The sequence below is a fragment of the Hydra vulgaris genome, chromosome 02, assembly GCF_038396675.1.
Source record: "Hydra vulgaris chromosome 02, alternate assembly HydraT2T_AEP".
NCBI lineage: Eukaryota > Metazoa > Cnidaria > Hydrozoa > Anthoathecata > Hydridae > Hydra > Hydra vulgaris.
Window position 1 is genome coordinate 21,144,884 of NC_088921.1, and position 27,893 is coordinate 21,172,776.

General features: G+C 35.1%; 1 non-coding gene and 7 pseudogenes across 1 annotated transcript; all 8 read left to right on the top strand.

Annotated features, from left to right (window-relative positions):
• Nucleotides 1-4,959: 4,959 nt before the first annotated feature.
• LOC136077329 (U2 spliceosomal RNA) lies at nt 4,960-5,172 on the top strand (annotated as a pseudogene).
• A 5,452-nt stretch (nt 5,173-10,624) lies between these two features.
• Nucleotides 10,625-10,796, top strand: LOC136077402 (U2 spliceosomal RNA; annotated as a pseudogene).
• A 5,307-nt stretch (nt 10,797-16,103) lies between these two features.
• LOC136077391 (U2 spliceosomal RNA) lies at nt 16,104-16,276 on the top strand (annotated as a pseudogene).
• A 219-nt stretch (nt 16,277-16,495) lies between these two features.
• LOC136077452 (U2 spliceosomal RNA) lies at nt 16,496-16,665 on the top strand (annotated as a pseudogene).
• A 5,330-nt stretch (nt 16,666-21,995) lies between these two features.
• Nucleotides 21,996-22,198, top strand: LOC136077333 (U2 spliceosomal RNA; annotated as a pseudogene).
• Nucleotides 22,199-22,372: 174 nt separating this feature from the next.
• On the top strand, nt 22,373-22,540 carry LOC136077545 (U2 spliceosomal RNA; annotated as a pseudogene).
• Nucleotides 22,541-24,234: 1,694 nt separating this feature from the next.
• On the top strand, nt 24,235-24,451 carry LOC136077323 (U2 spliceosomal RNA; annotated as a pseudogene).
• Nucleotides 24,452-24,625: 174 nt separating this feature from the next.
• On the top strand, nt 24,626-24,817 carry LOC136077412 (U2 spliceosomal RNA). The gene has a single exon (XR_010637055.1). It is a non-coding gene; the product is annotated as a U2 spliceosomal RNA (small nuclear RNA).
• The last annotated feature ends 3,076 nt before the right edge of the window (nt 24,818-27,893 follow it).

Here is a 27,893-nt window from a genome sequence, read left to right on the forward strand (position 1 = left end):
GGAAGGAAAGCTGTTTGTCGACGTCAACATCGAATACAGTTCTTCAGACGATCAACACAGCGAAGCGGACGATGGGAACCATCCGAAAACAAAGCAGGCGGAAGCCCTGCCCAAAAATTTGAAATCTGCGGACCTTAACGGACCAACCAAAAAAAAAAGTTACGCTAACGCAGCTAAATCTTCTGCGGAAAATATAGAAAATAATGATGTTTATGAAACGAAAAAGATGTTACCAAAAACCCTGTTATGCAGGCTTCAAAAAAAAACAACCATTACAGAAATTTTGATGTCACTAGAAAAAGAAGGAATGGCAGCCGACCTCGAAGGTTTGCAATTAATTCATAACAATTCTATTTTGGAAATCGTGATGAGGACGGAGACAACAAGGAACCTCTTATTAGAGAGGGGACTTGTTATTAACCGTTTCCATCACATCTTTTATAAATCAAACCCTGAAAGGGCGCCAACCTCCAGAATTCATGTTTCTGTGTTTGGCCTTCCCATTGAGGACAAAAACCTGATCGTTGGAAAAACCTTTGAGCGTTTGGGTTATGGCAGGCATGTGTATACAAAGCCTGTCATGAGGAAAACTCCCGTGAGTGGATTACTCTACTACTCGGGAATCCTTGTGGCGGTGATGGAAGACATGCCGAGACCCATTCCAACTCATCTGAAAATAGACGGCTACAACGTCAGAACTCAGCATAACAACCAGACTGGGCAATTTCCAACAGCCACAGTAGCACAGCCTATAACCTCGGTTAACAAAGATCAACCGACCCAAGCAATGGCCTTAATTCCGGCCGACCACATAGTTGAAGAACTATCAACAAAAATCTCGACAGCACCGCAAGCGTCTGAAACACCCTGCACCACCCAACCGATAGCTACCTCTACCGTAACTCCTGACTCACCTTATTTATCAACCAAAGAGGAGTCCTCTGAAGTCCTTCCCATCGATATCCAAGAAACCCATAGCGACCAAGGTATGACTGACGCATCATCGTGCAGTGGAGCTGAGACTATCGAAGAGGACAAAGCTAGCAATGACGACGGAACTTGCCTGGAACTGAACAGAAAAAGAAAAACGCAACGAAAAACGAAAAGAGAAGCACGAGCGAAAAGGAGAACAGCGCACGGAAATGTAAACCACCGGCTTGGGGTGCGGTGAGAGTCTTTTAATTTATTATTTTATTTACTTCTTCACGAAATTTGATTTATTATTAGCCAACCTAAGTGTGTGATTTTATATTTTCAATAAGAATTTCTTTTGTTTAATTCAATCTTATAAAAAAAACTTTGTCATGAAAAATGGAAGTAAGAATTCTAACGCTGAACGTGAATGGTCTCCAAACCGAGACCAAACGTAACAAAATATTTCGATTCCTCAATAATTCGGACTATGACGTGATATGCTTGCAAGAAACGCATAGTACCGAAGAAAGCAACAACAAATGGAGTTTAGAATGGAAACACCAAACAAATGGTAGCTCTATTTGGAATAACGGAAACCAAAAAGAGCGGGGTGTTGCCATTCTATCTAAAAATGAACATATATTTAACGAAATTAGCCAAGACGACAGCGGGAGAATTCTTGCTGCCAGTTTCTCTCAAAAACACACAACAATAAGAATAATTAATATATACGGACCTAATGATCCGCAACATAGAGAAAATTTTTTTAAACAGGTTAAAAAGCACGCGCGAGGATCGGATTATATGATCCTCGCGGGTGACTTTAACATGGTTGAAAACCCCCATTTAGACAGGGAGGGAGGGGATCTCTTTAACAAAAATAATACTGTGGGTAGAGTCAATTTGAGATACTTTTGCGAAAAATTTGATTTAGTAGACGTATTTCGCAAGAGTAATCCAAACAAAGTTGACTTTACCTATGAAAAGCCAGACAAAAGTTTCAAAAGTAGAATCGATAGAATCTATGTTCCTTTGACGACCTCGAGGAACTGTGAATGCGCCACAATAGAGAACATACTGAGTGATCACAGAGCCTTCGGCTGTACTTTTATACTCGATAACAAGAGTGAGAGAGGCCCGGGCTTTTGGCACCTAAATGTTTCTCTATTAAGCGACCACGCTTTTAAAGCGAAACTAAAAAGCGATTTTGAACAAGAAAAAAATAATAAAAACAATTACCTCAATAGCAATCAATGGTGGGATATTACAAAATCCCGCATAAAGTTGATTGCTATAGAAACATCTAAAAGAAAAAAGCGCGAACTAAAATGCAAACAAAATAACATTCGAAAACAAATTGAAATTGAAAACCAAAAACCAGAAAGAGACTTGGAAACACTTGAAGACCTAAATTCTGAGCTTCAAGAACTCGTCTGCGACGGGGGCGTTTTCGTCAGAACGAAGCAAACCCTGGCAGAGGAGGGTGAAAAACCTTCCAAAGCTCTCCTTCATATGGAAAAAAATAACCAAAAGAAAAAAGTTCTAAACCAAATTAAAGATGGCGATGTCATGCAAACGGACACCGTTCATGTAATAGAAACAATCAGAAAATTTTACAAAAACTTATACAAAGCAAAAAAGCTGAATACAGAAAAGCAAAACCAATTTTTAAAAAACATTACGAGTTCGCTCTCGGATAATCAAAATGCGTTTTTAAACATCCCGTTTAGCAGTGAGGAGCTTTTAAACGCGGCCATGTCTTTAAACAAAGGCAAAACACCAGGGATAGACGGCCTCCCAGTAGAATTCTATCAAGAATGCTGGGATGTTTACGGAGAAGAACTAACCGTTCTCATGAACGCTAACGTCTTCGAAGTAAACAACGAGCTGTCATGGTCCCAAAGAACGGCGCTGATAAGTCTTCTTCCTAAAGAAGGAGACCTAACTGCGCTGCAGAACTGGCGACCGATATCCCTGCTGTGCGCGGACTATAAAATAGCCACAAAAGCCCTCGCCTTGAGGCTATCAAAGGTACTCAACACTATCCTCGGACCGTCGCAAACGTGCTCGGTACCGGGAAGAAACATATTCTCCAACATTTGTCTGGTTAGAGATTTAATACAATATACTAACGAGAAAAACATCGATGGTGTCCTGATTACAATTGACCAGGAAAAAGCCTACGACAAAATCGACAGGAGCTTCCTGGTCAAAACACTTCAGAAATTCAATCTAGGCAAAAAATTTATTAGCGCCATTGAACAAACAATGAAAAACACCCAATCTATTATTTTGAATAACGGCTACATGAGCAAGCCGTTCAGTATAAGCAGAGGAGTTCGCCAAGGCGACCCGATATCCCTTATGCTTTACTGCCTGGTTGTGGAGTCGCTGGCCCTAGACATCAGAAACAATCCTGATGTGGACGGCATTCCTCTTCCAGGAACTAAAAACAAATTAAAAGTCTCCCAATATGCAGATGACACCACGATGTTCCTGAGGAACCCAAAGTCGATCGAATGCGTTTTTAAAACGCTAGACGACTTCGAGGAAGCCTCAGGCTCAAACATAAACAAAAACAAAACCAAAGGCCTGGCGTTGGGTGGCTTCAATCACATCCACTACGAAAACACAGCCAGAGTGTTGAAACAAAAATGTTTCAACATCAACTGGTGCAACGCCACCGGCATCAAAATTTTAGGAATAACCTTCCACACCGACCTAGCTTACACCGCTAGCGTGAATTGGAAGAAAGCCGTTGAAAGCTTTAGGAAAAAAATCAAAAGCTTCAAATACCGGAACATATCTTTGAGATGCAAGGGTGTTTTTGTAAACACTCTTGCACTCTCAAAGGTATGGTTCGTGGCCAACGGCTTCCCAATCAGCGAAACAATTTCTAAACAAATAAAAAAAGAAATATCCGCGTACCTCTGGCAAAGCGAATACGCGCATTCATTAAAATATGACATCTTAAATATACCCATTAATAAAGGAGGACTAGGCATCCTTGATACCAAAAATCAGTGCTTAGCCCTCCGAACCAAAAATATTTTTTTAATAAAGGAACAAGATAACTCTCACGAGTCTTGTTTCATCCAAAACTACTATTTAGCCCACCACCTAACTAGAAGAGCAAAAACCAATTACCCCCAATGGTTGTTTCTAACCAGAAACAACTTTCCAAAATCAATTAATGACCTTCCCTTTTACTACAAAGATGTTGTTGAGATAATTAAAACCAACGATAAAATTTTTGAAATAAAAACCAACACCAACAAGTACCAAGAAAGTCAAATTATCAATAAATACTGAAACCCTTACACAAAATCAAAACAGTAAAAAAACTAACAATGAAGAAGACGTAGAGGAAGAAGTTAACATACCATCCGAAGAAATAAATATAGACCAAGCGATAGAAAACCATTACTATGATAATAGACACGTAAGAAAAGAAATTGATGTATCCGGAGTTGAACTACCAAAAGAATTTGAAACCATGAGTTACCACGATTTATGGTGTTTTAACGCAAACTTTTTTAACGGTTTTAACAAAAATAGGTGCAGTGAAGAAGATCTGAAAAGGTATGTTCGATATCGAAGAGCTGAGTACGAAAAAGAAAAACTTGAAAGACGACAGGAATATGAAGAACAAAAATTAGCAAAACGAAAGTTATATGAAGAAGAAAAAATAGCTAGACGGAAGGCAATGGAGGATGCTAAACGAGAACAAAGTCAAAATCCAAAAACTTTTATAAATAACCGAGACGAATGGTATTGAAAAATGTCTCAGAAAAACAAAAATAAAAAATAAAAAAGCATTTAGAATTACAAAATTAAATTTAAAAAAAAATAAATAATAAAAATTATAAAACCATACTAAAACCAAACAAATATCTTTACTTATCTTAAAACATATATATAAAACTTTATTATAAATGGCTTTGTAGCTACATTAATTACCTTTAATTAGGCAATAAAAAATATTTACATTTCCAAACAAATAAAAAATAAACCTATCTTCTAGGGCCCTGTGTAAGTCTGGTTTCAGCTTCAGGTCACTCTAGTTGGTTGGTAAAAAAAAAAAAAAAAAAAAAAAAAAAGTATCTGTTCTTATCAGTTTAATATCTGGTACGCCGGCACAGTCCGGCTCATATATTAATCTGATTTTTGGCATTAGGTCATGGGATCATAGGTTTACCTTGCCCTGACCACGGGTTGCCTCGGCTTTGCACTACTGCTGAGCGCGGCCCAGATTGGAAAAAAGAAAATATCTTCACTTTCAGAGTGTCTAACATCGCTAATGGTCTCAGCTGCTGCTGCTGATGATGCTGCTGATGATGACGACGACGAAAATGATTAGACGTTCTAATTCAAACCACAAGTACATTGTTGAAGACGGCGTCAGTCCGACTATGTCTGCAGTGTTCAGTTATCGCTTCTCGGCCTAATGGCTAAGATCGGGTACCGGTTTTAGAGGAGACAGCGTTCTTTATATAAATACCTATGAGTATTTATAATTTCTAAGGCTTATTGGCTTATAGTATAGTTTAGTATAGTTTTTCACATTAATTTGTTATAAATCAAACTAGTTTTTTTTTACTACTAGCCTCTAGTGTTTTTATACGCTAGTGACTTTATATAATTATAACACCAAAAATGTTAAAACCTGCGCAAGAAAATATGGATTTTAACGCAATCGGGAGTATGACGCGTTCATATGCCCAAGTTATAAAACCAACACAACCAAAACAACATCTTAGGCAATTAAATAAGACTTTACTTAGTGAACTACAACACCAGTTAAACATCGAAGATGTGCTTATAGCTTTAGAGGAAAACGAATTAGATAAGGATATTGATGGAGTTCAGCTAATAAGGAATGATTCAATTATTGAATTAACCTTAAAAAATGACAAAACAAAAAACAAACTGCTAGAAAAGGGACTGGATATTAAAGGTTTCCACCATCGCTTTACTAATTCAACCCCTACCAGACATCCGAGCGAGCGTGTTACTGTGTCTGTGTTGGGTCTACCTCTAGAATATAAAGGATTTATTGTTGGGGAAGCTTTGGAGAAGTTAGGCCACGGGAAACATATCTACTCCCGATCCGTAATGAAAGCAACTCCAAAGAACAAAACTCAATACTACACGGGTATTTTAACAGCGGTTATGGATAAAATCGAAAAACCCATACCCAAAATTATTGAAATAGAGGGATATAAAGTTAGAATCATATATACTGGACAGGAAAACAACCCTGCTATGAAAAATAATCCCACAAATAGCACTTATAATGTTAATAATAAAGATGAACCTAAATTAACTGGGACGGAGATCAAAAACCAACTAACCTCCCAAAATGAAACCACTGAGTGTATAACAATAAACGAAAAAGAAAAAGAAAATTATATAAACACAAAGGAGTCTGGGGAAAACCTCCAACCTGAAAAAACAAATCTAAACTTTGAATATAAAATGCCTAAATACGATAACAATCTTACTCAAAGCATGGATGTGATACAAAGCAAAAAGCTTAATCTTGAAATTAATGAAAATAAGAAAATGGAAGAAGTAGACACACCCCGTCCAGAAATTAACCAAAATGAAGATATGGAACAAGATGAAACTTGCGTAGATGCCCAAGAAAAGGCACTGAAAAGAAAAACAACTCAGCTTGACTCAAAAATGTTAACTTTAAAAAAATCCAATATAGACTCTAATATTAATTCGGAAAGGAAATGTCCCGAAACAAACCCAAAATATGAACACATGATTAGTACCCAATATCAAATAAATAATAATAATAAACTAAATGATATGGAAATATAAAATTTAAAAAAATATATATATATATATTTATACAAATAAAAATATAAAACTTTTAAAAGCCAATAAAAATAAAAAATCCATAAAAAACAAAATAAAAAAAATAAAAAAAAATTTAGGTTTTAGTCATGGCAATCAAAATTATCTCTTTTAATGTAAACGGTTTAAATAATGATTGTAAGAGACACAATGTTATAAATTTTTTCCTAAATGTAGACTGCGACCTGATATGTATGCAAGAAACTCACTGCACCATAGAAAAACAAAACCTTTGGACAAAGGAATGGAAAGCTAAAAGTGGAGGTTCTGCAATATGGAACAACGGAAATGCAAAGGAACGTGGTGTAGCGATCCTTAGTAAACATGAAAGCCCTTTTAGTGAAATCTCTCGTGACAAAAATGGAAGGATCCTAGCAGCTAACGTCAAACTTAATAAACTGTATATAAGGATAATAAATATTTACTGACCTAACGAGCCTCAGGAAAAAGAATTCTTCTTCGGCTCATTAAATAAACATGTCCGAAACTCTAACTTTCTTTTTCTCGTTGGAGACTTTAACATGGTCGAAAACCCATTCCTTGATAGAGATGGAGGAGACCAGCTAAATAAAAACAATACCCTAGGGAAAGTTAATTTAAACAATTTTACTGAAAACCACAACTTAATAGATCTATTTCGTAAAACGAACCCTATAAAAAAAGAATACACATTTGAAAAGAAAGATAAGTCCTATAGGAGTCGTATTGATCGAATCTATAGTTCAGTAAACAAGAAAACACAAATAAAAATTAGTATTATTGACCCGAAACTAAGTGACCATCGAGCTTTGCTTTGCCAATACCCTGCGGAAACATATAATGAAAAAGGTCCAGGTTACTGGCATCTAAACACAACTTTACTAACAGATAGCCAGTTTAAGGAGAACCTTAAACTTGATTTTGAAAAATTTAAAGAAGAAAAACATCTATATGAGAATAGTAACCAATGGTGGGACATAGTGAAACATCAAATTAAATCCGTAGCAATTGGCATCTCATCCATAAAACAAAAAGAAAAATATCGAAAAAAATTTTACCTTGAAAGAATGATTGAGTCTGAAAAACAAAACCTAAACCCAAACAAAGAAAAAATTAAACAACTTAAAACTGAACTGAAAGAGCTCTCTTTTCACGATGGTATATTTATAAGAACAAAGCAAACAATAATTGAAGATAATGAAAAACCGTCTAGAATTCTATTTCATTTGGAAAGAAACAATCAAATTAAAAAAACAATTACAGAAATCAAAAATGATGACCACTTATACACCGATACTGAAAATATTCTTAAGTTAACAAGAAAATACTATAAAACCCTATTTAAAAAACAAGAACTCTGCATAAAAAAACAAAAATCTTTCCTGTCATGCATTAACAACCCCTTAACTAAAGAGCAAAACGCTTATCTGAACATCGACTTCAGCAAAGAAGAGCTTCTAAATGCAGCATTATCTCTAAAAAAAGGAAAAACCCCCGGTATAGATGGACTTCCTGTAGAGTTGTACCAAGAGTACTGGGACATCTATGGGGAAGAATTCACTCAACTTGCAAACAAAAATATTTTCGAAACAAGTGATGGACTTTCCTGGTCACAAAGATCAGCTCTAATATGCCTCTTACCAAAAGGTGGAGATCTATCAGATTTAAAGAACTGGCGTCCAATATCTTTGCTATGTAGTGATTACAAAATTATCACCAAAGCCTTAGCCATAAGATTATCAAAAGTTCTGAACACTATTCTTGGCACCTCACAAACATGCTCCGTTCCTGGCCGGAATATATTCTCTAACATATTTCTGGTCAGAGACCTTATTCAATACACAAATGATAAAAACATCAAAAGCTTTATTCTTACAATAGATCAAGAAAAAGCTTTTGATAAAATTGATCGAAACTTTCTAATACAAGTTTTAGAAAAATATAATTTAGGACAAAAATTCACAAATGCAATAAAACAAACGCTAAAAAATAACCAATCGTTAATATATAACAACGGGTTTATGAGTAAACCATTCCCAATCAATAAAGGTGTCAGGCAGGGTGATCCAATATCCTTAATGCTGTACTGCATGGCTGTCGAACCTTTAGCGATTCGATTAAGAAACAATCAAAAAATAGATGGTATTCCACTGCCTGGTACTAAATTCAAACTAAAAGTTATGCAATACGCTGATGATACCACAATGTTCATGAGTAGCTCGAATTCAGTAATTGAAGCTTTCAAAACACTAGATCAATTCCAGGAAGCTTCCGGATCTAATATAAATAAAACTAAAACCAAAGCACTGGCACTAGGAGGCTTCAATTACTTAGAATACGAAAACACAACTACTGCTTTAATGCAAACCAACTTTAACATTAATTGGTCGAATTTGTATGGTATAAAAATATTAGGTATACACTTCCATACTGACCTTGCATATACGGCCAACATAAATTGGAATATGGCCTTTGAAAATTTTCAAAAAAAAGCAAAATCCTTTAAATACCGCAATGTTTCCCTCAGATGCAAAGCAATATTCCTAAACACGCTAGCTCTGTCTAAAATTTGGTTCGTTGCAAATGTTTTTCCGACAAATATAATAACACTTAAACAAATAAAAAAAACAATATCAGCTTATATTTGGCAGAGTGAACACGCCGAACCAATTAAAAGAGACATCCTTAATTTACCAACAGATATTGGTGGACTTGGAATTCTAGACACAGAAAGGCAATGTCTAGCCCTGAGAATGAAGCACGCTTTAAACATGAAAGAATGTCAAAATCCACACGAACTCTACTACATACAAAATTACTTCTTAGCATACTCTTTTACTAAATTTGCCAAACTATATTATCCCCAATGGTTATTCCTAACAGAAAACAAATTTCCGAAATCCCTACAAGACCCACCATTCTACTATAAAGATATTATAGACACCTTTAAACTATCAAACGAAATATTTAAAATCAACAAAATAACATCAAAAAATCTATATATCCACTTGCTGAAAGCAGAAGATAACCCAAGCATCAAAAAAGTACAAATAAAATGGGAAGTTAAACTTCAAAGGAACCTACCTTGGAAAAAAATATGGCTACAAAACTTTAAATCATATGCACAAGGCCCGTGCAAAAACACACTTTGGAGAATTCTGACAGACTCGTTACCAACTTTTGAAAAAATAAAAAAGTGGAACAAAAATCGAGGACGAGGAAACACAGCCTGTAAAGTTTGTGGTAAAAATGAGGACACATTGCACCCCTTCATTTCATGTAAGATCGCAAGAAGTGTGTGGCTAGCTTTCAAAAACATTTACGAAAAACTTATCCCAGAACAAAAGTTTAACACAGTTCATACAGTTTTTCTAATAAACACAGAAAACCTACCAAAAAACAACTTTACAGCAAAAATTGTAACAACACTAACAAATATAATCACAACGGAGCTATGGAGAGCTAGAAACAAAAATGTAAAAGAAAAAAAAAACACAACATCAAAAACAATAATAGCAAAAATTAAAAACGAAATTAAATATTTATGGGAAATCAAATACAATAAATATGTCAAAATTAAACAAATCAACATATTCAATGACACATTCTGTATGAATAATGCAATAAGCAATATAAATAATAACTCTCTGGTCTTCACCATTTAGATAAATAAAAACTCTACAAATGTCAAGATATAAATAAATAAAGTTTCTTACACCATCTTAATAAATGAAAGTACAACTAATGTCACATCAAATAGTTACATTATATACATCCTATAGAATGTATTCACAATTTAATAAAAAATAAAACTTAACAAGCGACATAACAAAATAATTGAAAAAAAAAAAAAAAAAAAAAAAAAAAAAAAAAAAAATTATCTGTTCTTATCAGTTTAATATCTGGTACGCCGGCACAGTCCGGCTCATATATTAATCTGATTTTTGGCATTAGGTCATGGGATCATAGGTTTACCTTGCCCTGACCACGGGTTGCCTCGGCTTTGCACTACTGCTGAGCGCGGCCCAGATTGGAAAAAAGAAAATATCTTCACTTTCAGAGTGTCTAACATCGCTAATGGTCTCAGCTGCTGCTGCTGATGATGCTGCTGATGATGACGACGACGAAAATGATTAGACGTTCTAATTCAAACGACAAGTACATTGTTGAAGACGGCGTCAGTCCGACTATGTCTGCAGTGTTCAGTTATCGCTTCTCGGCCTAATGGCTAAGATCCTCTGGTGTTAGTTTGAGACAGCGACTATAATAAAAGGTCTATTGGCCTTATATATAGTACTAGTATAGCTTAATATAGTTTTGTATAGTTACGGTGCCCTATCCACGGGTTGCTTACTCCTAATAAGTAATAGGTTAACTCGACGTCATTATTAGTTGTAAGTGATAATAGATTTAAAAAAATCCACTCTTGATATGGAAAATATTATAAATAATAACATATTGGAAATACGCAGGGAACAAACTTCTGCATCTAAAAGCTACGCCCAAGTAGCTACAGGAGAAAGTAATGTTAATTTAAAACCATTAAAAAATACCTTACTTTGCTCATTAAATACTACAGCCAATGTAGAAGATATACTTGCTGCTCTGGAAGAGCAAGACTTAGATGTTGACCTTTTTGGTCTTCAAGTTATTAGAGGAGGAAAGATGGTAGAAATTGTCATGAAGGATGACAAGTCGAAAAATACTCTTCTTGAAAAGGGGTTAAACATTAAAGGGGAACACTATCGCCTTTTTAATTCAAAACCAAACCGAACACCTAGAACGCCAACAACCCAAAGAAGAACGGTCTCGATCTTCGGTCTTCCACTTGAGTGTGTAGAGATTGGTGCAGGCGAAGAATTAGAAAACTTTGGATATGGTAAACACATATCCACAAGACCTCTAATGAAAAAAACTCAAAAAAACAAAATTGAATATTACTCTGGTATTCTACTTGTAGTATTGGAAAATATGCCTAAGCCAATACCAACCCACATAACCTTAAAAGGGTATAAAGTTAAAATAATCCACAGCGGTCAAGAAGGGTATATACCACAAAAAAAAAAGAATTCATTTGAAGAAAGTGAATATAAAAAAAAAGATAATACAAATAAAGAAAATTCAACTAATGAAATCCTAAGTACTAATTTTGAAGTAACTAGGATCGAAAAAGATCTAGATGTTGCAGCCACTGAAACTGACGTCCACTTTCAAACAAATGAAATTAAGGTCAATTCAACTAATATAATTGAAACACAAACTATGGAACAGGATATTGAAAATGAAGTGTATATTCATCAAGAACAAGAAGTAAAACAAAGTATACTATATGAGAACGAATTTATGGGTGAAGAGAATCCATCAGAAGCAATAGATGCAGACACGAACTCATTGCAGGAAGTAGGTACTAATGATAACAATAAAAAGAGAAAAAATAACACTGAGAAAAACAAATACACTGAATCTAAACGATCCAATAAGGAATCACTAAATCTTGAAAAATTTAGTGAAAAACAAAAAAACTAAAAATAAAAATAAAAATATAAAACATAAAACCAAACAAAAATATAAAATTCAAAAATATAATAAAAATAAAAACAAAAACTAAACAAAAAAATAAAAACACTTTAGTTAAAAATGGCTTTAAATATCTACACACTCAATGTAAATGGTCTAAATGACAATTCTAAACGTGTGAAAATAATGAATTGTCTAAAAAATACCGACAGCGATGTTATATGCATACAGGAAACGCATTGTACCCAAGAAAACATGCCTAAATGGGCATTGGAATGGAGCAATATCACAGGTGGTTCGTCTCTGTGGAATAATGGTACAAACAAAGAACGCGGTGTTGCAATACTCACAAAAAATATAATCAATTTCGATCAAGTAAAGCATGATAAAAATGGAAGAATACTATCAACGAACATCAATATAGATAACACCATTATTAGAATAATCAACATATACGGTCCAAATAGCCCTTCAGATAAAGAAAATTTTTTTCAATCTATCGAAAAACATGTCAAAGTATCGGACAGCCTGTTTCTTGTAGGAGACTTCAACATGGTCGAAAACCCAACTCTAGACAGATTTGGAGGCGACCTCTACAATAAAAATAACACACTTGGATCCATAAACCTTAGAGCAATTATAGAAAAATACAATTTAATAGACTACTATAGAAAACTAAACCCTAAAGGAACTGATTTTACTTATGCAAAAACTGATGGATCCGTCAAAAGTAGGATAGACAGGATATATAGCCAAACAAATGATAGGACTATCTACAAATATGCAATCATTGAAACCTACTTGAGCGACCACAAAGCCTTCTGCCTCTATCAAATGACTAAAAAACCAAATAAAAAAGGACTCGGATACTGGCACTTGAATGTAACCCTCTTAGAGGATGAAATATTTATAAAAAATGTAGTAAATGAATTTGAGAGATTCGTGAAAACAAAACACTCTTACGAAAACTTAAACCAATGGTGGGAAATTTTTAAGTACCAAATTAAAGAAAATGCAATCACTAGGTCCACAGAAATTAACAAAACCAAAAAAGAGTATCAAAAACAACTAGAAAAAAAACTTAAAACCGAATATAAAAATGAAATAAAAGATATCGAAAAGATAAAATCCATAAAAAATGAAATAAACATGCTTAGTATTAATCGTGGAGTGTTTATAAGAACCAAACAGCAAGTTGTTGAGGAAGGTGAAACCCCATCAAAGGCGCTTTTTTCATTGGAAAAAACTAATCAGAAAAAAAAAACAATCGAGGAAATTAATGAAAACAACACCTTATACAAAGAAACTGCTTGTATTAATAAAGTCATTAGAAAGTACTACAAAACCTTATATAAAGAAAATAACCTTGACGAAGCAAAACAAATCAACCTCCTGAATAATATAAAAAATCCCCTTAAAAATTACGAAAATGCCTTCTTAAATACATACCTGACTAAAGAAGAACTGCTTAATGCAGCTAATTCTCTTGCAAAGTCAAAAACACCAGGTATCGATGGTATTCCGGTAGAGTTTTATCAAAGCTTCTGGAATATAATTGGAACCGAATTTACCCATATTGTAAATAAAAACCTCTTTAACGAAAAAGCCGAATTGTCATGGTCACAGAGAACAGCCATAATAAGTCTACTCCCAAAAGAGGGAGATCTAAAACAACTTAAGAACTGGAGACCAATTTCCTTGTTATGTGCTGATTACAAGATCATCACTAAGGCCCTTGCAATTCGGCTATCAAAGGTTCTTGAGAAAATACTAGAACCATCGCAAACCTGCTCTGTTCCTAATCGTACAATCTTTTCAAATATCTTCCTAGCTAGGGATCTAATAGAGTATACCAATCAGAAGAGTAGAAAAAGTTTTATTATATCAATTGACCAAGAGAAGGCATTTGATAAACTTGATCGAAAATTTCTTTTTAAAGTAATTGAGCGTTTTAATTTTGGTTGTATGTTTACAAGAGCCTTAAAACAAACGCTCAAAAATACACAATCCCTTATTATAAACAATGGGCACCTAAGCAAACCTTTCAAAGTTAATAGAGGAGTAAGGCAAGGTGACCCTATATCACTTATGCTTTACTGTATTGCGGCAGAGACCCTGTCTCTATCAATAAAAGAGAATCAAAATATCGATGGAATTAAAATACCTGGAAATAATATTCCTCTCAAAATTTTGCAATATGCAGATGACACAATGATCACTGCACAAAATATCTCATCCATCGATGAAATTTTTAAAGAAATAGCAAACTTTGAACTTGCCACTGGGTCAAACATAAACAAGGCAAAATCAAAAGCTCTGGCACTTGGAGGCTTTGACCATCTGGCATATAAAAACTACATAAATAAAGGATTTTATAAAGATCATGGTATAAACTGGGTCAATCATACCGGCTTAAGAATACTAGGCATAACATTTAATACTGACCTTGCTTATTCAGCAACAATAAATTGGAAAGAAACTATAGAAAAATTAAAAAAAAACACTAGAATCTTTAAATACAGAAACGTATCACTGAGATGCAAAGGAATTTTTTTAAATACCCTGGCACTTTCGAAGATATGGTACTTAGCTAACGTTTTCCCACTAAATAAAATCTTTGAAAATAAAATAAAAAAAGAAATCTCGATCTACTTGTGGCAAAGTGAATATGCCGAGCCCATCAAGCGCGACATTCTTTACCTTCCAACTATAAATGGAGGTTTAGGACTAATTGATCCAGCTAAACAAAGTATCTCACTCAGGATAAAACATCTTCTACAGATGCAACATGTCGAAAACCCTCATGAAAGCCTTTACCTCCAAAAATACTTACTTGCCACCTCGCTACTAAAACTTGCAAACCAAAGTTATAAACAATGGAAATTTTTAACACTAAATAATTATCCTAAAACATTAAACAGTCCTCCCTTCTATTATCGTGATATTGTAGATGTCCTAAAAAAAAATGAACACCTATTCCTACTAATAAAAAAATCGTCGCGCAACATATATAAGACACTCTTAAATAATGAAAATAATACTTACATAAAAAAAGTACAAACATATTGGGAAGATAAATTGCAAAAACAACTGCCTTGGAGAACCATATGGCTAAGATCTTTTAACTCGTATGCCCAAGGCCCAAGTCAAAATACTCAGTGGAGAATGTTACAAAATAGTCTTCCAACAATGGAAAAACTACGGCTATGGAGGAAGAATAGAGGACGAGGTAGTTCACTCTGTAGGACTTGTGGTCTACCAGAAACAACGCTGCATCCCTTTACATCCTGTAAGATAGCGAGGACAGTGTGGAGCAAACTAAAAGTAGTATACAAAACATTGCAACCAACGCAACCATTTAATATAGTCCATACCGTTCTATTCACTGATATCGACGAATTTAATTGGAACAACATAAAGGCAAAAATAATAACGACCATCACAAATATCACTACTACGGAGCTATGGAGAGCACGAAATATGAAAATAAAAGAAAATAAAACCATAAAACCAAAAACCATAGTTGAAAATATAAAACGAGAACTAAAGTACATATGGGATGTAAAATATAAAAAACATCAAAGATTGAATGACATAAAAAACTTCCATAAAAAATACTCCCTTAACAATGCAATAAGTCAGGCAAACTCTGACAAGTTAGTTTTTAATCTATAAAGCAATAAGATGTGATCTCAACTTCTCGTTTTTTCGATTTCCTCGCATTTCCGCTTTTCGTTTATGTTTTGATCACCAAAAATAAAAATTAAATATAAGTTAAAAAATTAAAAATAAAAACCAAAAAAAAAAAAAAAAAAAAAAAAAAAAAAAAAAAAAAAAAAAGTATCTGTTCTTATCAGTTTAATATCTGGTACGCCGGCACAGTCCGGCTCATATATTAATCTGATTTTTGGCATTAGGTCATGGGATCATAGGTTTACCTTGCCCTGACCACGGGTTGCCTCGGCTTTGCACTACTGCTGAGCGCGGCCCAGATTGGAAAAAAGAAAATATCTTCACTTTCAGAGTGTCTAACATCGCTAATGGTCTCAGCTGCTGCTGCTGATGATGCTGCTGATGATGACGACGACGAAAATGATTAGACGTTCTAATTCAAACCACAAGTACATTGTTGAAGACGGCGTCAGTCCGACTATGTCTGCAGTGTTCAGTTATCGTGAAGACGGCGTCAGTCCGACTATGTCTGCAGTGTTCAGTTATCGCTTCTCGGCCTAATGGCTAAGATCAAGTGTAGTATCTGTTCTTGATTTTGGCCGAGGCAGCGATTTCTAAAGTGAATATAGTGATTTGGTTGTTTTTTTTAATATAGAAATTAGTTTTTGATTGTTTTTACTGGATGATGACGTCACCGGAACAAGTCAAAAATTTATTAGAGAAAATGGAAGTAGTGCAAACTGGCGTTCTACCGTTTCACGACGAATTCGAGCCGAGCTACAGCACCGATGAGGATGAAGATGATGCGGACCAGCAGGACCACCGAAAAATAAGGGACGCGGAAGCCCTACCCGAAAATCCGAAAAAATCGTACGCAAGCGTAACTACCCAAAGTATTAGTAACACCTTTAAAAAGCAATTATCGAGAACCCTTCTTACCGTAATCGGAAAACGAATATCTTCCTACGATGTGTTAGCGGCATTAGAGGAAGCAAACCTGGATGACCATCTTGAAGGTTTCCAGTTTATCCGTAACAACAGAGTTATGGAAATTGTGATGAAAACCGACCAAGCGAGAAACTTCCTACTTGAGAAGGGACTCACTATTGGCGGTACTCATTACTTGTTCCAAAAGTCTAACCCCGAAAGGGAACCGAGCACACTAATGCATGTTTCTGTGTTCGGACTCCCAATTGAGAGTAAAGAACTCAAAGTCGGGAATATTTTCGAACAGTTGGGCTATGGACGGCATGTTTTGACCAAACCTGTCATGAGAACGACGCTGAAGGGAAAACTTTACTTCACCGGAATTCTCGTGGCAGTCATGGAGAACATGCCGAAACCAATGCCCACCAGCTTGGAAGTTATGGGGTACAAGATAAGACTGCTCCATAACGGACAAGAAAGAAAAGAACAACGAAAGGAAACACCAAAGGCGCAACATCCCGAAACACCTTCTACTTTGACGGAAGCCAAGAAAAACACTGCAGCACCGTCTCCACCACCACCACAAGTCGAAACCCTAATGGAAATTCCCCAAACAACAGCTCCTCCAAATAATGTTGAACCAACGCCACCAACCCCATCAACAAGTACACTCCATATAAACCCACAAGAACCAAAGAACAAACCCGAAGAAACTAACCAAACAAACGAAGACCCCGACGATATGCAGAGCACCCATGACTCTGACGACTCCACGGTTTTAAACGATACACCCTTCATAACAAAGAAAAACAAAACTCAAAACAAAAAGCGAAAAACACATAAAACAGCCGAAAACGAGGAACAAACGAAGCGAGTTAATAAAGAAAAAGATGGTACCTTGGGATCAGGGTAATTTATTTTTTTGTTATTTACTATTTTTTTCTTTACTTTATTGATATGCGCGCGTTTGAAAACCTAATTCATGTCTTTTGAAAACTTTTTTAACTTCAAATTTGAATTTAAATGTCTTTTTTGCTGTTTTAAAAAAAAATGTACGTAAGAATTCTCACGCTAAATGTAAATGGTCTCCAAACTGAGACCAAAAGAAACAAAATTTTTCGATTTCTAAATAATTCGGACTATGACGTAATATGCTTACAAGAAACGCATAGTTCCGAACAAAATCATTTGAAATGGTCGAATGAATGGAAACACCAAACTCAAGGAAGTTCTCTTTGGAATAATGGGATCCAAAAAGAGCGCGGTGTGGCCATTTTAACCAAAAAAGAAATTATTTTTAACGAAATTACACAAGATGAAAACGGGAGAATTCTTGCTACAAATTTAAAACTGAAAAATTTTGTAATCAGAATAATTAATTTATACGGACCCAATGATCCGCAACAAAAGGAAAATTTTTTTAAACAAATTGGAAAACACGCGCGTGGATCCGATTATATGATCCTAACGGGAGACTTCAACATGGTTGAAAACCCACAACTAGACAGGGAAGGGGTGACCTATTTAATAAAAACAACACTCTAGGTAAAGCCAAATTGAATTTTTTTTGCGAAAAATTCGATTTGGTTGATATATACAGGAAAATTAACCCAAATAAAATTGAATTTACATACGAAAAATTAGATCAAAGTTTTAAAAGTAGAATTGACAGAATTTATGTACCTTTGACAATCTCAAGTGACAGCGAATGCGCGATTATAGAAAACAAAATCAGTGACCACAAAGCCTTCGGCTGCACTCTTAAACTTGAAAAAATAAAAGAGAGAGGCCCGGGCTACTGGCACTTGAATGTTAGTCTCTCAAGCGACCGCGTTTTCAAAGAAAAATTAAAAAAAGATTTTGAAAAAGAAAAAACAAAAAAATTATATTACTCTAATAGCAATCAATGGTGGGACATCACAAAGTCCCGCATAAAGTCGATTGCTATAGAAGCGTCAAAAGCGAAAAAGCGCCAACTAAAAATTAAACAAATAAATTTGCGACAAAAAATTGACGAGGAAAATCAAAAACAGGAGAGAGACTTGGAAACACTTGAAGACCTAAAATCTGAGCTTCAAGAACTCCTTTGCGACGGGGGCGTGTTCGTGAGGACGAAACAAACTCTCGCAGAGGAAGGCGAAAAACCTTCCAAGGCTCTTTTCCAAATGGAAAAAAACAACCAAAAAAAAAAGATTATAAGAGAAATAAAAGACGGTGACACCGTTCACACGGACACCGTCAAAATACTAAAAACAATTAGAAAATTTTATAAAAACCTTTACAAAACAAAACCTCTCAATAAAGAAAAGCAAAGTACATTTTTGCCAAACATTAAAACATCCCTTACGAACGACCAAAATGCTTTTTTAAACATTCCCTTTAGCAGCGAGGAGCTTTACAACGCTGCCATGTCCCTAAACAAAGGCAAAACACCAGGGATAGACGGCCTCCCGGCAGAGTTCTATCAAGAATGCTGGGATATTTACGGAGAAGAACTTACCGATCTCATGAACGGTAATGTCTTCGATGTAAATAACGAGCTGTCGTGGTCGCAGAGAACGGCGCTGATTAGTCTCCTTCCAAAAGAAGGTGATCTGACGGCGCTGCAAAACTGGAGACCAATATCCCTGCTGTGCGCGGATTACAAAATAATCACTAAAGCCCTCGCCTTGAGGTTGTCAAAGGTACTTGATAAAATTCTCGGACCGTCTCAAACGTGCTCGGTACCGGAAAGAAATATCTTCTCCAATCTTTTCCTGGTCAGAGACCTAATACAGTACACTAACGAAAAGAACATAGATAGTGTACTGATTACAATCGACCAGGAAAAAGCATTTGACAAAATTGATAGAAATTTTCTTTTTAAAACTTTGGAAAAATTTAACCTGGGAAAAAATTTTATAACAGCAATAACGCAAACCATGAAAAACTCCCATTCAATTATAATAAACAACGGCTATTTGAGTAAGCCCTTCAGTATCAGCAGAGGAGTTCGCCAAGGCGATCCCATCTCCCTCATGCTATACTGCCTGGCAGTGGAATCGCTGGCCCTAGACATCAGAAACAATCCTGATGTGGACGGCATTCCTCTGCCGGGAACAAAAAATAAACTAAAAGTAATGCAATACGCTGATGACACCACTATTTTCCTGAGGAACCCGAAGTCCACCGAATGCGTTTTTAAAACGCTAGATGACTTCGAGGAAGCCTCGGGATCAAATATTAATAAAAACAAGACCAAGGCTCTGGCGTTAGGCGGATTCAATTACATACACTATGAAAACATGGCCAGAGTGTTAAATCAAAAGCTATTTAACATAACCTGGTGCAACGCATCAGGTATCAAAGTATTAGGAATAACCTTCCACACTGACCTTGCTTTTACCGCAAGCATTAATTGGCAGAAAGCCGTTGAGAGCTTTAAAAAGAAAATCAAAAGCTTTAGATACCGGAACATATCTTTAAGATGCAAGGGTGTTTTTGTAAACACTCTTGCACTCTCCAAGGTATGGTTCGTGGCCAACGGCTTCCCAATTAATGAAACCACCGCCAAAAGGATTAAAAAAGAAATATCAGCGTACCTTTGGCAAAGCGAATACGCGCAACCCATCAAAAGCGACATTTTAAATTTACCAATTGATAAAGGAGGACTAGGCATCCTTGACACTAAAATGCAATGCCTAGCCCTGCGAACAAAACACTTATTCAAAATTAAAGAACAAGAAAACTGCCACGAGTCTTGTTTCATCCAAAAATACTATCTGGCGCATCATCTGGCGAAACACGCGCGAATCAAATGCCCACAATGGTTGTTCCTCACGAGTAACAACTTCCCAAAAGCAATAGGCGAAATTCCTTTTTACTATAAAGACGTGATTGAAACAATTAAAGCGAACGAGCAAATCTTTGAAATTAAATGTAAAAGCGCCAAAAATTTTCGCGCGCATCTCGCTAAAGCAAATGAAAACCCAAACTTGCTGAAAATCCAAACTGCATGGGATACAAAACTTCAAAAAGCTCTTCCATGGAAAAAAATATGGGAAAGAAGTTTCGTGTCCTATGCCAGTGGCCCTAATAAAAACACCCTCTGGAGAGCACTAACGAACTCACTCCCAACTCTGGAAAAATTACAGAGTTGGAGGAAAAACAGAGGGCGCGGTAACGCAAACTGTAAAACATGCGGATCACTCGAAAACACACTTCACCCTTTTATCCACTGCAAGAAAGCTCGATCAGTGTGGAAGGCTTTCAAAAACACCTATGAAAAACTAATACCTCAAGAAAATTTTAACATTGTTCGGGCTGTCTTTCAAACAAATACGGAACATTTGCCAAAGAAAGACAACACCGCAAAAATTGCAACCACTCTTGCCCACGTAATAACTTCACGGTTATGGTGGGCAAGAAACATGAAGGTTAAAGAGAACAAAGTTATACCCTCTGCAAGAATTGTAGAGGGTATAAAAGCCGAAATTAAAGCTATATGGAAAACAATGTACAACAAACACCTAAGAGAAAATAATGTGGAAAAATTCCACGAAATGTTTTCAATAAACGGTGCCATCAGTGAAAATAATAACGGAAATTTAAATTTCTTGTTATAGAAAAAGGGTTTTCAACCATGTTTTAAATAAGTATATTTATTTTTTTTTTGTTACGAAAAAGCATGTCCCCAGCAGCCCCTGTGGGTGCGACGGACATGCGTATATTTTATAAATGCGAGGCTTAATGGCCAGCACAATATATTTTAAACCTCACGGAAAAATCACGAACATGTCCTGCAAAGCCCGGTGGCAATGATGGATGTGTGTATTTTTTATAACAGCCTGGGGTAATAGCCAGGCATATATATTTTAAACTCGGAAATATTTTATTCTTTAAAATTTCTTTAAAAAACCTGTTGTGGTTTAATTTTGATTTTTTTTCGTTTTTCGACTTTTCGATTTTCGTTTTGTTTCCTATAGCCACAATAGTTTTAAATAAAAATAAAAAAGAAAAAACAGAAGCAAAATACTGTCTTAGAAAAGCAAAGGAAAAATAAATAATATTTAAAAAAGTCTCCCCCCCTCATTGTATATTGTCCCCTGTTGTAAATATTTATTAATGAAATATATGTAATTATGTTAAAAAAAAAAAAAAAAAAAAAAAAAAAAAAAAAAAAAAGTATCTGTTCTTATCAGTTTAATATCTGGTACGCCGGCACAGTCCGGCTCATATATTAATCTGATTTTTGGCATTAGGTCATGGGATCATAGGTTTACCTTGCCCTGACCACGGGTTGCCTCGGCTTTGCACTACTGCTGAGCGCGGCCCAGATTGGAAAAAAGAAAATATCTTCACTTTCAGAGTGTCTAACATCGCTAATGGTCTCAGCTGCTGCTGCTGATGATGCTGCTGATGATGACGACGACGAAAATGATTAGACGTTCTAATTCAAACCACAAGTACATTGTTGAAGACGGCGTCAGTCCGACTATGTCTGCAGTGTTCAGTTATCGCTTCTCGGCCTAATGGCTAAGATCAAGTGTAGTATCTGTTCTTGATTCTTAGACATTAGGTGTATAATTGAGCAGCTGATTACTTTTGGTGAGGTCTACGTGCCTCTTATAGTATTTGAGAGTTTACCCTGCCCCTACAACGGGTTGTCTGTAAGGCAACTTTAGTTTGTAGAAGGTTGGGAGGAGTGAGAGTGTTTATTTTGAGTGGTATTGTGTGACCGAGAGTTTGTTTACTATATGATACACATAGTGTATTACTAATATGATTACAACTGCAATAGAAAATGATACTGGTAACATAAGCATTAGCGCCATCAATAAAAGCTATTCTCAAGCAATTTCATCTTCAATTAAAAATCAACCTAATAGATACAGCATTCTTAGTAGGACTCTTTTGAGTCATATTACTAAGAACATTACAGAGCTCGATGTTCTATCGGCTCTTGAAGATGCTGGTTTAGATAAAGACCTAGAAGGTTTTCAAATAATCCGTAGCGGAACAATGATCGAACTGGTCATGAAAACTGGCAAAGCCAAATCATTGCTCCAAGAAAAGGGTCTCTGTGTCAACGGTGTAATACACCGCTTTTATAACTCAACACCGACCCGAAACATAAGTAAACGTGTCGCGGTGTCCGTTATCGGTCTTCCGCTAGAAAAAAAGGCGTTTCCAGTAGGAATGGCGCTGGAGGAATTAGGATATGGTAAGCACATTCACACCAGACCCGTGTTCAAAACAACACCAAAGAATGGAACACCATATTTCTCTGGTATTTTAGTGGTTATTATTGATAACCTGTTAAAACCAATACCTAGAAATCTAAGTATAAGGGGGTATAATGTTAGAACAATATATACTGGGCAACAACTACCGGATAATAATCTGAACAAAACTCAAAAACTATCATCAAGCGAAAAAATAGAAAAACTCGAACAAGAGAAAGAATCAACTAAAGAATCAATTCCTAACAAAGAAACATCAATTCCGACCAAAGACAACACAGAACCAGAAACGATTGCAATCCAAAACGATGAAGTAACTCAAGATACTGAAAATGTTGAGAGTAAATTAAGTGAATGTAGTAAAAACGAAAATATACTAACAACTGAAACTGAAGATGGAGAAATAAATATACCTGATGAGCTTGACGGTATGAACCATTTAGAAATGGTAGAACGTAACTGGAGTTTATTTAAAAACTTTGACAGATATAACTGTAGCGAAGAAGACCTACAAAAACTTAAGGATTATAAAAAAGCTGAATGGGACCAATACGTGTCAGAACTCCGTAACTATAAAGCACTTGAAAACGAACAAAAAAGAAAAGGAATAATAACGCCAGTTAGTTTTAAAAATATGGATTCAGGCGAGATGTATTCATATAACAAAAAAGAATTCAAAAACTATAACGAAGAGGACTGTCCACTTGAAGAAACAAAAAAGTATGTTGCTCATAAAATAGCAGAATGGGACCAACGAAAAAAAGAATTTTTTACATTTATTAAAGACCATGAATTAAAGCAAGAGGATAGACGTCAAAGAAAACAAATAAACCAAATAAAAAAACAAAAAAAGTAAAAACTACAAGAATAACAAAATATATCCCTACAGAAACAACTATATTCAAAGCAAAAAATTCTAAATTCATTTAAAGTACCAAATAAATTAAAAATATATTTAATAATAATAAAAAGAAACTGTTACAAGAAATAATAAGTCACATCCAAGAGTTACTTTTTAAACCCTTGATGACCCAATAAAAATATAAAACATTAAAACAAAAATAAAAATACAAAACTATAAAACAAAAACATAAAACCACAAAATTATATAAATAAACAAAAAATATAAAATTAAACTGCCTTCCAGTGCCTTGGACTAGAAAGTAGATAAAAAAAAAAAAAAAAAAAAAAAAAAGTATCTGTTCTTATCAGTTTAATATCTGGTACGCCGGCACAGTCCGGCTCATATATTAATCTGATTTTTGGCATTAGGTCATGGGATCATAGGTTTACCTTGCCCTGACCACGGGTTGCCTCGGCTTTGCACTACTGCTGAGCGCGGCCCAGATTGGAAAAAAGAAAATATCTTCACTTTCAGAGTGTCTAACATCGCTAATGGTCTCAGCTGCTGCTGCTGATGATGCTGCTGATGATGACGACGACGAAAATGATTAGACGTTCTAATTCAAACCACAAGTACATTGTTGAAGACGGCGTCAGTCCGACTATGTCTGCAGTGTTCAGTTATCGCTTCTCGGCCTAATGGCTAAGATCAAGTGTAGTATCTGTTCTTATCAGTTTAATATCTGGTACGCCGGCACAGTCCGGCTCATATATTAATCTGATTTTTGGCATTAGGTCATGGGATCATAGGTTTACCTTGCCCTGACCACGGGTTGCCTCGGCTTTGCACTACTGCTGAGCGCGGCCCAGATTGGAAAAAAGAAAATATCTTCACTTTCAGAGTGTCTAACATCGCTAATGGTCTCAGCTGCTGCTGCTGATGATGCTGCTGATGATGACGACGACGAAAATGATTAGACGTTCTAATTCAAACCACAAGTACATTGTTGAAGACGGCGTCAGTCCGACTATGTCTGCAGTGTTCAGTTATCGCTTCTCGGCCTAATGGTAAGATCGGGTACCGGTTTTAGAGGAGACAGCGTTCTTTATATAAATACCTATGAGTATTTATAATTTCTAAGGCTTATTGGCTTATAGTATAGTTTAGTATAGTTTTTCACATTAATTTGTTATAAATCAAACTAGTTTTTTTTTTACTACTAGCCTCTAGTGTTTTTATACGCTAGTGACTTTATATAATTATAACACCAAAAATGTTAAAACCTGCGCAAGAAAATATGGATTTTAACGCAATCGGGAGTATGACGCGTTCATATGCCCAAGTTATAAAACCAACACAACCAAAACAACATCTTAGGCAATTAAATAAGACTTTACTTAGTGAACTACAACACCAGTTAAACATCGAAGATGTGCTTATAGCTTTAGAGGAAAACGAATTAGATAAGGATATTGATGGAGTTCAGCTAATAAGGAATGATTCAATTATTGAATTAACCTTAAAAAATGACAAAACAAAAAACAAACTGCTAGAAAAGGGACTGGATATTAAAGGTTTCCACCATCGCTTTACTAATTCAACCCCTACCAGACATCCGAGCGAGCGTGTTACTGTGTCTGTGTTGGGTCTACCTCTAGAATATAAAGGATTTATTGTTGGGGAAGCTTTGGAAAAGTTAGGCCACGGGAAACATATCTACTCCCGATCCGTAATGAAAGACATTCCAAAAGAACAAAAACTCAATATGACACGGGTATTTTAACAGCGGTTATGGATAAAATCGAAAAACCCATACCCAAAATTATTGAAATAGAGGGATATAAAGTTAGAATCATATATACTGGACAGGAAAACAACCCTGCTATGAAAAATAATCCCACAAATAGCACTTATAATGTTAATAATAAAGATGAACCTAAATTAACTGGGACGGAGATCAAAAACCAACTAACCTCCCAAAATGAAACCACTGAGTGTATAACAATAAACGAAAAAGAAAAAGAAAATTATATAAACACAAAGGAGTCTGGGAAAACCTCCAACCTGAAAAAACAAATCTAAACTTTGAATATAAAATGCCTAAATACGATAACAATCTTACTCAAAGCATGGATGTGATACAAAGCAAAAAGCTTAATCTTGAAATTAATGAAAATAAGAAAATGGAAGAAGTAGACACACCCCGTCCAGAAATTAACCAAAATGAAGATATGGAACAAGATGAAACTTGCGTAGATGCCCAATATAATTAAAAGAAAAACAACTCAGCTTGACTCAAAAATGTTAAAGAAAAAATCCAATATAGACTCTAATATTAATTCGGAAAGAAAATGTCCCGAAACAAACCCAAAATATGAACACATGATTAGTACCCAATATCAAATAAATAATAATAATAAACTAAATGATATGGAAATATAAAATTTAAAAAAATATATATATATATATTTATACAAATAAAAATATAAAACTTTTAAAAGCCAATAAAAATAAAAAATCCATAAAAAACAAAATAAAAAAAATAAAAAAAAATTTAGGTTTTAGTCATGGACCAAAATTATCTCTTTTAATGTAAACGGTTTAAATAATGATTGTAAGAGACACAATGTTATAAATTTTTTCCTAAATGTAGACTGCGACCTGATATGTATGCAAGAAACTCACTGCACCATAGAAAAACAAAACCTTTGGACAAAGGAATGGAAAGCTAAAAGTGGAGGTTCTGCAATATGGAACAACGGAAATGCAAAGGAACGTGGTTATCCTAGTAAACATGAAAGCCCTTTTAGTGAAATCTCTCGTGACAAAAATGGAAGGATCCTAGCAGCTAACGTCAAACTTAATAAACTGTATATAAGGATAATAAATATTTACTGACCTAACGAGCCTCAGGAAAAAGACTTCTTTCGGCTCATTAAATAAACATGTCCGAAACTCTAACTTTCTTTTTCTCGTTGGAGACTTTAACATGGTCGAAAACCCATTCCTTGATAGAGATGGAGGAGACCAGCTAAATAAAAACAATACCCTAGGGAAAGTTAATTTAAACAATTTTACTGAAAACCACAACTTAATAGATCTATTTCGTAAAACGAACCCTATAAAAAAAGAATACACATTTGAAAAGAAAGATAAGTCCTATAGGAGTCGTATTGATCGAATCTATAGTTCAGTAAACAAGAAAACACAAATAAAAATTAGTATTATTGACCCGAAACTAAGTGACCATCGAGCTTTGCTTTGCCAATACCCTGCGGAAACATATAATGAAAAAGGTCCAGGTTACTGGCATCTAAACACAACTTTACTAACAGATAGCCAGTTTAAGGAGAACCTTAAACTTGATTTTGAAAAATTTAAAGAAGAAAAACATCTATATGAGAATAGTAACCAATGGTGGGACATAGTGAAACATCAAATTAAATCCGTAGCAATTGGCATCTCATCCATAAAACAAAAAGAAAAATATCGAAAAAAATTTTACCTTGAAAGAATGATTGAGTCTGAAAAACAAAACCTAAACCCAAACAAAGAAAAAATTAAACAACTTAAAACTGAACTGAAAGAGCTCTCTTTTCACGATGGTATATTTATAAGAACAAAGCAAACAATAATTGAAGATAATGAAAAACCGTCTAGAATTCTATTTCATTTGGAAAGAAACAATCAAATTAAAAAAACAATTACAGAAATCAAAAATGATGCCCCACTCTATACACGGATACTGAAAATATTCTTAAGTTAACAAGAAAATACTATAAAACCCTATTTAAAAAAACAAGAACTCTGCATAAAAAAACAAAAATCTTTCCTGTCATGCATTAACAACCCCTTAACTAAAGAGCAAAACGCTTATCTGAACATCGACTTCAGCAAAGAAGAGCTTCTAAATGCAGCATTATCTCTAAAAAAAGGAAAAACCCCCGGTA